Genomic DNA, 12,038 nt, shown 5'->3' on the forward strand with positions numbered 1-12,038 from the left:
GTCCCTTTTGTCCAATTGTGCACCCCTGCCATTGTCTTATACCACAATTGAGTGTGTTCATGCTACTGTTGTCTGATTCCTTCTGCCTCCTCGAGAGGCCCCAGTGCATAATCATCATTAAAGTTAAAATGCTTTTATTGAAAATAAAAAAATGCACATGAAAAAATAACAATACCAATAAGCAGCAAAATGTGAATTACAGCCATGTATACATATTCTATGTTTACATTCTCTATCCTTGGTGTTATTGAGGGCTTTAACTGGTTGTGCCTTCTTACCAACAGTTACATAAGCAGCAGCCGCGTGGCGTCCATGTCGCCACAGAGCAGCACTATTGCCCTCAATTTCCACAGCCGTTTTGTTTCCCTCCTTTGGGAGTGATTATTATTCGGAGACAGATTTCCATTGTGTTTTGTAGAGCCCGCATTTTGACGGGATGAATTTGATTTGCTTAATCTTTATTTCTGTAAACGGAGCAATTTTTAGTTAATTTTTTTTCTCACTTTTTCAAATGGCTAATCGGTTCTGTTCAATAAAGTCAGAATTTGCGATTAATCATCTACCCGGCCGGACATCTCCCTCCATCCCTCTCCCCTAACTGGGGACAAGAACGGCCATTTTCCCATCAGTCACGCTGACCTCCTACGTGACCTCTTGCGAAATGACGTCCCCAGAAAGCCAGGTCCACTCCATGCTGCTCTTTGTTTGTTCTCTTCCTGTCCTTCTCACAGCAGCATTGTGGTGCTCTCAACAACTGACTCTTTTAGCCGCGATGCAACAGCAGCTCGGCGTGTTGAAACATACATCCTGCTCCAAATGAAGGTCTGGTCTCGAACACGTATAAATAAAACATCCATTCTGCATCGTGCTGACAATTATTGTGTCTGTGTGTCAGTAAACAGGTCACTGCTGCTCGAACTTGGAGTGAACAAAGATTTACTTTCAGCACTGGAGCAGGTGAGGAACGCTGCTGCCATACCATTAGAAATAATTACACCTCTCTTGTCAATACCTGCACTGCTGGAACGACAGATTAAATGCAACAGCGTAGCAGAACAATACCGGCAGCAGAGGAACTGTCTATCTAAATCTAATCTCCATGCAGTGGATGAAAATGAAGCCGAGATCCTTAAATTTGGGAGTTTTCAGTTCTAAAATGTTAAAGTTGGTTTTGCTCGTTCAAACTGGGGGTTTTGACTGTCAATAATTTTACCCTCAAGGGAAACTAAAAGTCTCGCTACATCGAAACATGTTTTTTCTTTACACACACCAAAAAGTTTCCAACACCAAAATGATGAGAACTGGTGTGTAAGAACTTTATGTGATCCGTTACAGCTTTTTATCCTGACCGATAGGATCTGTTGGAATAAAGAAATCTCCCCATGGAGGAAGATAATGACTCATCTACCTTGAGATGGAACATTGCTGGTGGTTGAGTCACCAGATTCTCACCCGCACACACACCCACCAGTCACTCAACCAGTTCTCTCTCACACACACGCACACACATACACTAACATACAATTCAAGTATAATGCCGCCCCCATCAGAAATAATGAATACATTGAATTTACTTCATTAATAGGTAATTGGGAGGGGCTGGACTGTGGAAGGAAGCCAGAATGTCCAGAGGGAGCATAGATTTTGCCCCCCATTTGTGGATCCTGTGACCTGAGCTCGCGTGCTATCTGTGTCATCAGCTGTTGCAGAATTAAACTCTGGGTACTTGGGACTCATATTTAGTGACTTGGACTTCAGCTCATATGAAGAGGTCTCAACGTGCTCATCTCAAATCGTGACTTGAACACAATGGACTTGGACTTGAATATCAAAAATCTTCTATGCCCATTTTTAACGTAATGTCTTTGTGTCTCGTCAAGTTGTACTGGATCGAGTTTTATTTTTGTTATCATGTTATTGCTGTGGAAAAGTTTATTGCTTTTCAGCATGGAACTGTGACCAAACTGTAGCTCGGCATGGCAGGCCATGGAGACATCTGTAAAAGTCCACTTTCAATGCGAGGTGACATGAACAGGACATTTGTCCCGCTGAAATGCTAAAACATCAAGTTTCTACTTATTCCAAAGGATTGTTTTGCTGTTAAAACAGTATTTCACGATCATAGCGAATAAATTGACAAATACACCTGACTGAAGGTTGGAAGTTATTTAATTATATTATGATGGAATTTGTAAAGGGAATCAGAATTTTGATCACAATTCCATTACATGTATGGTTTTAGAGTTGGACTTTTTCAATTAATTAACCAGGATGTCTCCAGGGCACTTTTTTTTCTTAAAAGTACTCGGAGAGTGCAGACCTCCACCTAGCAGGTTACAGTTTGTGATTTACACGTGTAATAAAACATATACACAGCAGTAGTTATGCAAAGTTGTTTTGATTTAAGGATGATCAAAGGTCAAAGTCCCTCCAAAATCCAGAACATTACCATTTATTGAGCTCTTCCTTGGTGCAATATTAACATTTCCTTAAAAATTTAATCCAAAATCCTTTTTCGAATAAAATGCAGAAACAGAATCTCCTTGGCGGCGGTCACAATCAGACTGCCATCAACCGTTACCTATAATTGGCACCGAGGTTGTCGGCATGTAGCTGTAGCTCACTTTTTCCAGAAACACAATAAAATACAGATGAAGTTAATCCACAAGCCTTTTTAAACAGCTCAGGCAGAATATTGATGTTCCAATATGTTGTACGCCTGCGCCTTCTTGCCTGTCCCTCTCTGTGATGGTTCATTTCAGTGCGGGAGACTGTGCAGGTTTCATTGCTGCTACAGTTTACGTCTTCAGCTCAGGGCTACATGGAGGGCAGGAAATGAGCCCTGAACCTCTTCACAAACAGCTTTCTGTATTGCATTTTTTTTCATGTTCATACATATATTCAAGCCTGCAAAGACTTCCGTTGGCATGTGTAGAACAGCAGGACCGTAGAGCCCCCGTGAGACGGAAGCAGTGGTGACAGAAATGAGTAAACAGGTTTGGAATATAAATATGAGCCATGCACAGTTACATAGATAATCCTATATTAATATGCCTAGAATTTAACGCTGAAATGATTGACTTTTGCATCTCCAGAGGGAACCTCCCCATGCTTGTAATCAATATGAAGCATCATGGACAATGTCCGCCACCCTCTGCACACTGTCATCCACAGCCAGAGAAGCCTGATCAGCCAGAGGCTGCGCCTCCCCAAGTACAGGACAAACAGACTGGGGAACTCATTCATCCCCCGAGCCATCAGACTGTTCAACTCCTCACTGGGGGGGAGGAGGGCCAACAGAAGGACTGGAACAATACTGCAATAACATAATACTGGGACATCCATTCATTCAGTTAATTCATTCATTCAGTTCATTTATTTACATTTCTATAGTTTTATATTATATTCTATTTTTAATTTATTCTATTTTATTTCTTATTTTATTCTATTTTTATTTTTTATTATTTTTAATATTTTAAACAGTGCTGTACGTTTCTTTGGGGAGATGCTAATTTCCCTAATGGACACCCCCTAAAGGGATCAATAAAGTACCCTGATTCTGATTCTGATTCTGGATAGATCCTCTGTGGATCTGTTAATGGGCTGTCACAGCTTAAAGGGTCACTGTTGTACATTGAACGTTTGTTTCCTTATTACTCGGTCACACAGATGGATAAATGAAGAAAACTGATGTCATGTTGTCTGCTTTTGATACATTTGTTTTACTCTGCATTAATTATTCATCGGTTCCTTTTAAAAAAGATGAATTCTGTTTTGATCACTGCAGGATTAAGCTTCTATGCAACAAAATATAATTATTTATCACACCAGCATTGATCAATGTTTCAGGAATAAAACACATTATTCAGCACAATCCCTTCAAAAGAATCATTTTTCTTGTTTTCATGTGTACGATTTCATTAATTCACTTAAACACTTTCACTGAGGTTCTAATCAAACGATGTGAATCTTAACTTTGTTTCTATCATGTGGTAGAAATGTTACTTTGTTAATTTTACTATTTAATTACTTATATTATTTTAATCTATATTTAGTGAAATTGTTTATATATTTAAAAAGGTTTCATTAATATCTAAATTATAGACATCCAAATGTGTTTTGCTAAAGTTCAAGTACCCAAACTAGACAGTTCCTAAACTCTGGTTTAAATTAGTGCCATATTGGACTAATTTATTTTCACTAATTTAATGTAGAAGAAATTGAAAACAGAAAGTCAAAACAGTGACGGTTTTTTGAGACATACACAGACATGTGCAACAGAATGAGCTTATGTGGGTTGACTTTTTTTGGAAAGAATGCCAAGCCGAAGCTGAAGTTTCCACAGGGACGGCTGACTTTTCCAGTAAACCGATGGCGCTCTTCCTTTCCACAGAGGGACCGACCTTAAAAGAGGATATCAGTGGTGTGGACAGCTCGAACTGAGGCGGACGGACGGTGGAAAACTCGTACTGGCAGTTGTAATGAATAAAAATTCCGTGCCAAAATAATTCATAGACCTGTCTTGAGAACATTCTCTGGTACAGGTTTCTCTGCATCATCACTGCAATTAACTCCTCACCGAAGATATTTCTAACATTTATTTTAGATGCCTTGATGTTTTGTATGAAAATGCTTCAGTGTCATCTATTTTTAAGTTTTCAAAATACTGTGAAGCAAGTGAGCCTATAGGCTAGTGACACCATGACATGGCGTCACTTATGGATCTTATGGTCAACAAAAACAGTAGGTGCTGCAGATATAGCCTGGGTCTTCAGAGGTAGGCTAATAGGGCTTGTTGAGCTCTCACAGTGAGTGTTGACGCCACCATTCCATCCTCTGCTCCGGTAAAGCCGTTTTTGTTGGACCAGTATTCATAACACATTATAAACCTGGTTACAATTAGATGGTTGATTTGATCAGAATCTGATGCTGAATTGGTTATTTGTGGTCCACATAGATAAGGAAGTTGCAACATGGTCTAACTAATCAGTTGATTCATTGTTCCACTTCTGATAGATGCCAAATGTTGAAATTCTTCAGACTTCCACGGGTGACTTTGTTTACACTTGCACTCAGGTTAAACAATGGACATAATGTTGCCATTTGAACATTCTATTTCATAGGCTGTATTGTGAGTATTCTGAAAATACAAAAACAGCATTTGATTTTGATACATTTTATGGCTGCGCATTTTGTATCTGATTCAGACAGAATTATAAATTGTATTTATGTACTTTTGCAAGAGGGTATTGAAATATCAACATGTTCTCTTTAATACTTGTGGTTAAAAGTGACACATCTTCACCTCCATGGAGGTGTAAAAATCTATAATTATTAAGAGCTAAAGGAGCTCAGGTATAAATATGATTATCATCTGCATAGGATCTGTAAAGCATTGAAGACCCCCATGAAGACACCATAATGACAGGGGAGGGCCTGGTCCTGTTCCAACTCTGCCCTGCTGCTGAAATTCACTGTGATCTGGTTCATGTTAAAAGTCCACAGTGCCATAAAGGAGCAGCCAAAGATGCAATACATTAACGGGTCTGGCTGTTTAAAAAATACCCAATATGGAACAGCTAATCAAATGGCCACTAAGTTCATAATAAAAGAGGATAATAATAAAGGGAAAGTAATTAATTAATGGAATATTTTTTTAATTAGCTGAAATTAAAACACTCAATCAACTCTAAAGTGATGCTCAAATGCAATATTCTATTAATTACTATGCTGGGTTGAAGCGAGAGTCTCAACAGGGATGTGAAGTTTACCATCCGGGTCACCCAGAGCTTCACCCCTCAAACTCAAATGTGGCTTCGCTCACACAGGCAAAATAGTCAGATGAGACATTTTTCCTTCCTCAAGTTCAACCCAACATTTCTTTTGAGACATATTCTTTTGATCCACGGCCCTAAACCACAACGGTGACTCACAGTGAAATGAGGAACTCAGGAAGGTGGGTCGGAAAGCGAGCAAAATTAGCTGTAGGAAACCGTTTGTGGCACCAAATCAGAGCGAGAGAGTTTTAATGAGAGCGTTTGTGGGTTCTGGAGGCCTGTCGGGTGGTGGAGTTACAAACAGGGAACTTTGCAGTCAGGATGATGAGCAGCGATGGCCAGTCCCACAGTTAAGCCTTTAATAGATGATACTCAGGAAGAGAAAGATTAATTTAATCTGTGGGAAGCCATGAAATCTGTGTCCACAGAGGCTAATACAACAACGTTCAGAAAAGCTTTCATTCACATTTGTTAAACCGGTTTGCTCTTCTCCTCCCTAAACAATGAGCTCAATAAAAAAACAGATCGCATGGAAATTTTATAATACAGTACAAAAAAAAGGCTGTATTTTGAATAATGCGCTCAACTACAATTGACTACAACTACAATCTTGTAACAATAGAAGTATTGTGTGTGTTGCCACACCTAATAGAATGCTTCCTTTCTTTCTAAACAGTCTCCAAAACAAGTGAAATCCTGAGTGGAACTCCCACAGTCACACACAAAAAGAATAAAACATTGTCTGTATAAAAGTGTATTTGACTTTTGCGGCGCCCAACAGTTCCAGATAATAGAGAACTGCTTCTCATTTTCTGCAAATTCAGTGGCGACATGTAGTTTATTCATTATATGGAGATCACACATGTACACTGTTCGCATAAGCAGCCGAAAATCGTTCAAGAAAATAGCTACAACTATTTGAGTCTTCAACCCTCCTGAAGCGTCAGTTTTAAACCAAAACTAAAATGACAAAAAGTCAAAAACAATTATTTCCCGCATGGTGTGTGGAAGTTTTCACAGAAGAAGTTATGTTTCATGTTGAGCCAGATGTGGTGATGGAGGCGGTTCCAGTGAGAATTGAGGTGGCAAGAGAGGAAAGCGGCAGAGGAGAGCGGCCGAGGAGGCGCGGTAATCAGAAAGCACAGCAGGTATTGCAAATTTGGAGCTGAGGGTAAAGGGCTGTTACACAAAGTTGAGACAAAGACACTCAAAAAGCTGTTTAGTGAGTTAATTATTGCATTCAGGAACAATGAAGAACGACACACTTTGCTCAAGCTTTTGTTAAAGGTGCACTCAGCGGTCTTGCGTGGCGTCACTTCCATTGATGATTGATGTAAACACAAAACAAAATGCAGCAAGTCCGCCCCTCCCCCCAATGTTTTCGTAACTGTAAGGAACATCCATCAAAATCGGAAGTAGATCTGTGCGACGCTAAAATGGCCGCGCTAGCCTCAACTGTTCGGGAAGTGTTTCATTCGTATCTGCATGCACACGAACCTCCACCTTTTCCCCCGACCATCACATCAGTGATGGGCTGGAAAGTGGTTTGTTATGCTTTGGTGCACCGATATAACGCTGAAACCACGCAAGATTGCATTAAAAACAATATCACACAAGCGGGATGGCTGTTATGCCGGATACCAGGACTATGGGTCATAGGTCAAGAGGAGAGATCCTGTCATGTGGACGTACAGTATATAAAAAGACTGATGTGGATACACAGGTGGATAAAACCAGTAAAATATGTTTGAATCCCTTCCTCTCTGTATCTACAGGTATGGCTGAATCCACACGGACCTGCTGACCGACCGAACTAACCCATTTACCTATTTTCAGCTTCATACGCAGATTCACAGGAAACCCTTGTGCAATGGGCACACACATTTGGCCTTTGTGGATTGGATGGAAAAGTATTGCTACCTTTTGTGACAGATGCTCTCTTGCCGCAAAGTGAGTTTTTCCTAAATTATCACTGATTTGCATTGTGTCATATGTCTCATGTGATGTGTTTTAAATCAGTGTTCAGCCAGCAGCCTCAGTGGTAGCAATGCAGGTCACCTGGTGTTGTTGACGTCACGTTTTTCTCAAGGAAGGAAGACGTCTTTCTTTGTTTTTTCATACGAATACAAGTGCATAATGGGGTATAATGGAATGATATTAATGGGGAACCTTTACAGTTCTTGACTGCTTCACTTTTGCATTTTGAATGGTAAATGAACCAGAGATGTTGGTTGCAGCCATAAAAAAGATTATTGAGGTTGAAGCATCCAGGAAGGGTATTGTGACCCAGAGGATAGTCCCAGAATGTCTCAGCCTACCTTCTGATATCAAAGAAATCACCATAATCATTGTATTTTTTTCAGACCTATAAATACCAGAGGCTGAGGAAATGAGTCATGAGTCCATGATGACAGGCACAGTGTAGCTCATACCACACACTGTCTGCCAGATTGGTCTGAAAGCCAGAAACATCTAATGGAAGGCGAGACGTTTGAGAACATGCGCGATCTTGCCACATATACGTCATCCACTCAAAGTACATCCAATATGTGTTCAAATCCAAATCCAACACAATTAGATTTAATTTGATTTAAAAAGTCCGATTTTTGTTTTAACTGTTATGATATTTCAAAGCACAACTGGTCCAGAATCTGATCATGGAAACCAATAACTATCACGTGTAGACATGAAGGAAAATATAAAATCTAATAACAAAAATGTCTTTATAAACACCGAAACAGGGGGGGATCCGGTTCCAGTGATCCTGCAACTTACAGAGAAAGAGATCTGGTGGGGGAAAAATGCACACCCAAAGGGGACTGTATAAAAATAGAGTTTAACAGAATAATAAACCAGTCATGATTCCCGTGGGCCTTACTTTATTAATATCACAAGTTCTGGTTTGTTATAATCAGAAGATTGCATATCGTATAGACACCCCTACAGTTCTGGCCGCCGGTAAATGACAGAAAATAACTCAATTAGGCACCTCAAATACAGATTTAGCCTGTGGTTACAATTCACTAGATAAGATTCCAGCTGGGGTAATTTCTCAGGTTACGTGAAATCCAAACACCGACCGCGATTGGTTCCAGAGGGGCCCCAGACAAAGACGTGGTCGTCCAAAGACATGATAACTCTTCTGGTGCGATCGGAGCTGAGGAGCGAATTATAAAAGGCGTCAGATAACACGACACGCTTGATCAACCAGTGAAATTTTCCTGGCTGATGTAAAACCTGAGACCTGATTGTCAGCGAAGGTATCCGTGACCTAGTTGCTCAGGCAACAGCTCAGGATCATTTAAGGTTCAGGCCAACACAAGTTCCTTAACGCGGAGGCGTCTGACGAGGCTTCGTTACTGGGCGAGTCGGAGGTGTGAGCAGGTTTGTATATTTGATACCTTGCAAAGTAGCAAATAAGCGGTTGCTGGCATGAACACCGGTGGATAACAAGGTGTTACAGGCTGTTAGCGCCGCAGATAGTGTTGCCAATGACGCTGGAATAATTCGCCTTTCAAACACTCTTTTTACCCATTTACAAACGGCGGTAATCAGCTTTGACCAGAGCGATTGATGACATTTTGAGAATGTCAAAACTTTAATGAGAAGAGGTATAAAACCGTTTTATTCCACCTTAATGGGCAACGGCGCATATGGTCCTGATCCACATTCCTTAAGCGTAACAACTATGTTGGGAGCATTAGAAAGAGGTACGGCTGTGACTGACATCAGCTTCCACCATTAGGGAATGACCAGCACGTGTCCAGCCCTGGAAGGAAGCCACACGCTCACCACACAGAAAAACGGAGGGAAAAACATGAGGCGAACATATGTCTCAACCATATGACAAGATGATTTGTCTCCTAGATACAGTATTTTGCTGGTTTGTTTCATTTAGACAAATAAAAAAAAGCAACTTGAGTCTTTTATTCAAAATAAGTGAATCAAAGGTTGCATGATCGTGCGTTCATATGTTTGTAGTGGATCACCTGGATTGGGTCAGACCCATTTACTAGAACCAGGACTGTTCCCCCTGGCAGACACATCTGATATAAATAGCCGTAGAGGGACACAGAAAACAATACAGCCAGCTATTTTAGCAGTTGTGCACTCTCCGGGAAACGCCATTTCGTGTTCACAACATGGCAATCTCACTCTCAACCAAACCAGAAACGAAGCCCCCCCCCCCCTTCTTTTTCTGGTAAAAATGTCTCGTGATCGGAATGAAATTACACGCTGCTTTTCTGGCTCCCCTCTGGAGTTCCTGTATGTCTGTCACTGGCGAGCGTGTTGTGCGCTTCAGCTGGTCAAACACCACATTGAAAAGAGCCCCGTCGGCGCTTTTCACTCGCAATGTTTAATATGTGTTGACAATAACAGTGTTTACACACATGTTGCCCGCAGCCTGTCGCACACAGTGGCACCGTTAAGGATTAAAAGACCCAATAAATACTTATTGCTTTAGCATAATTTTCCTTTTATGCACTTTCTTTTACGAAAGAACTCATCGTGTTACATATATGCCCCTAGATCATCCTACAGATAATTCTGTGCTTTTACGTCGAACTGTCCCTTCTGCAGCACAGAACAGTGTTTTAAAAACACGTTGCACAACAACATGACTTCACCCCTCAGCCGCACTTCATGTTTTCCCCTCGCAGACTCTTCCACTGACACTCAGATGGCTGCGGCTCGGGTTCGACTGAGGTAGCAAGGAGTCATTCTGCAGCGGAAGACACAGCAATCACGCATCTCATTGTGTGTGTGTTTGTAGGGGGGAGCATGTGTGTTTAGTTCTCACCATCTGGCCGCCATCAGTTTCAGGAATCGGGCTAAAAGTGAAGAGCAGCTGGTTGACAAGACAGATCGGGAGCCAGTCCGGCCCTCAGACAGGAACAAGTGACCTCATGACAATAATAATACTTCCAAAATAATACTAATGGTAATTCAATATATATATTGTTATTTATTTGTAGATACAATTACTTTATTTAGTCTGCCCCATGTGTATTCACTTTTAAACCAACAAGGTGAGGAGCCTTTTTTGGATTTTTTTATGTTATCACATATTGTTGAGCATTGGTGTGTCGTGTTATTACTACTGTGTTTTCTTTAAATGGATATTTGGTGATTATTAAGTCTTTTGGCATGTACAGCAGGTCAGCGCACTCATGTGTTTTTAATAGCTTTGACTCAACAGAACTATATTGTCCCCCTGAATTGGAAAACGCACTTTCAGTCATGGTGACGCAGTTCTTTACAGCATGGGAATAGTTCACAGGCATTCGTGGAGCTCTCTGGCGAGTCAGTGCAGCATTGACTTTAACTACACCTCCTGCAAAAAGGCCCCTGCAGACCAGACTGGTCCAAAACAGAAAGAAAACAAAGAATGGCCTCTGGCCCCGCTGTTGTTTACCACACTTCCACAGACGTCCAGCTTCAAAGAAATAGCAGCCCTAATAGTCCATTTGGCATTAGCATCAAAAGTTCTAAAGCCATCGAAAAGGTGGCACTGGCGCATTATTCTCTGTTGTTAAATGTTACTCTGGTCCACTTTGAGACTCACCGTGCACTTTTGTGATGTGTCGCTGCCGTCCGTTTTCATTTTGAGCCCTGTCTGTGTGTGGGTCAACATCTTGAGAGATCAGAGCCGATCTCACGCAGAGGCTAAATAAAATCCAGCGTGCGAACATTGGCTACAGGACAAAAATGAACCCACAGTCGCGACACTATCTAAAAGGCAATTTATTCATCGCAGCGGTTTAATTTGGTAAACCCAGTTAAGCGTCGGCCTTGACTGCAGACGAATGAGCCCCAGCGGTGACAAAACAATAGCCGAGACTATTTTAAAAGCTCTGTCTGGGTCTGTGTTGCTGTAATTCGACAAAACGGTCGTGACATTTTCCCTGATAATGTATTGTGTCTTTAGAGGCCAGCCCGGTTGCCTGGGAGGTCTCAGGGCTGTGACTCATGCTGAAAGCCTCTGCGCCTGCGACATGGAGAAAGGAAATAAGAGCCAGATGCCAACAGATATCCACAAGCACATGGCTCACAGGACAGTGTGTGTGTGTGTGTGTGTGTGTGTGTGTGTGCGTGCGTGCGTGTGTGTGTGTGTGTGTGTGTGTCCAACACATACAAAAGGATTCAGGTGCAATTCCAGTGATTTTCCAGTAGCTTTCCGCGTTAAATTCCCGCCTTTTTTTAGAAATGTATCTGAGAAAACATCTATAGCCTGACTGAGACACACATACACATACATCC

The 12,038-nt window shown here is 41.3% G+C and overlaps 2 long non-coding RNA genes across 2 annotated transcripts; one reads left to right on the plus strand and one right to left on the minus strand.

The window, feature by feature from the left end:
* Positions 1 to 882: 882 nt before the first annotated feature.
* LOC130539396 (uncharacterized) lies at positions 883 to 3,563 on the plus strand. Its single transcript, XR_008954114.1, has 3 exons — positions 883 to 957; positions 2,907 to 2,996; positions 3,096 to 3,563. It is a non-coding gene; the product is annotated as an uncharacterized LOC130539396 (long non-coding RNA).
* Positions 3,564 to 8,639: 5,076 nt separating this feature from the next.
* On the minus strand, positions 8,640 to 11,645 carry LOC130539409 (uncharacterized). The gene is made up of 2 exons (XR_008954119.1): positions 10,579 to 11,645; positions 8,640 to 10,500 (listed from the first exon to the last, which is right to left on the minus strand). It is a non-coding gene; the product is annotated as an uncharacterized LOC130539409 (long non-coding RNA).
* Between the last annotated feature and the right edge of the window lie 393 nt (positions 11,646 to 12,038).

The sequence above is a fragment of the Takifugu flavidus genome, chromosome 15, assembly GCF_003711565.1.
Source record: "Takifugu flavidus isolate HTHZ2018 chromosome 15, ASM371156v2, whole genome shotgun sequence".
Taxonomy (NCBI): domain Eukaryota; kingdom Metazoa; phylum Chordata; class Actinopteri; order Tetraodontiformes; family Tetraodontidae; genus Takifugu; species Takifugu flavidus.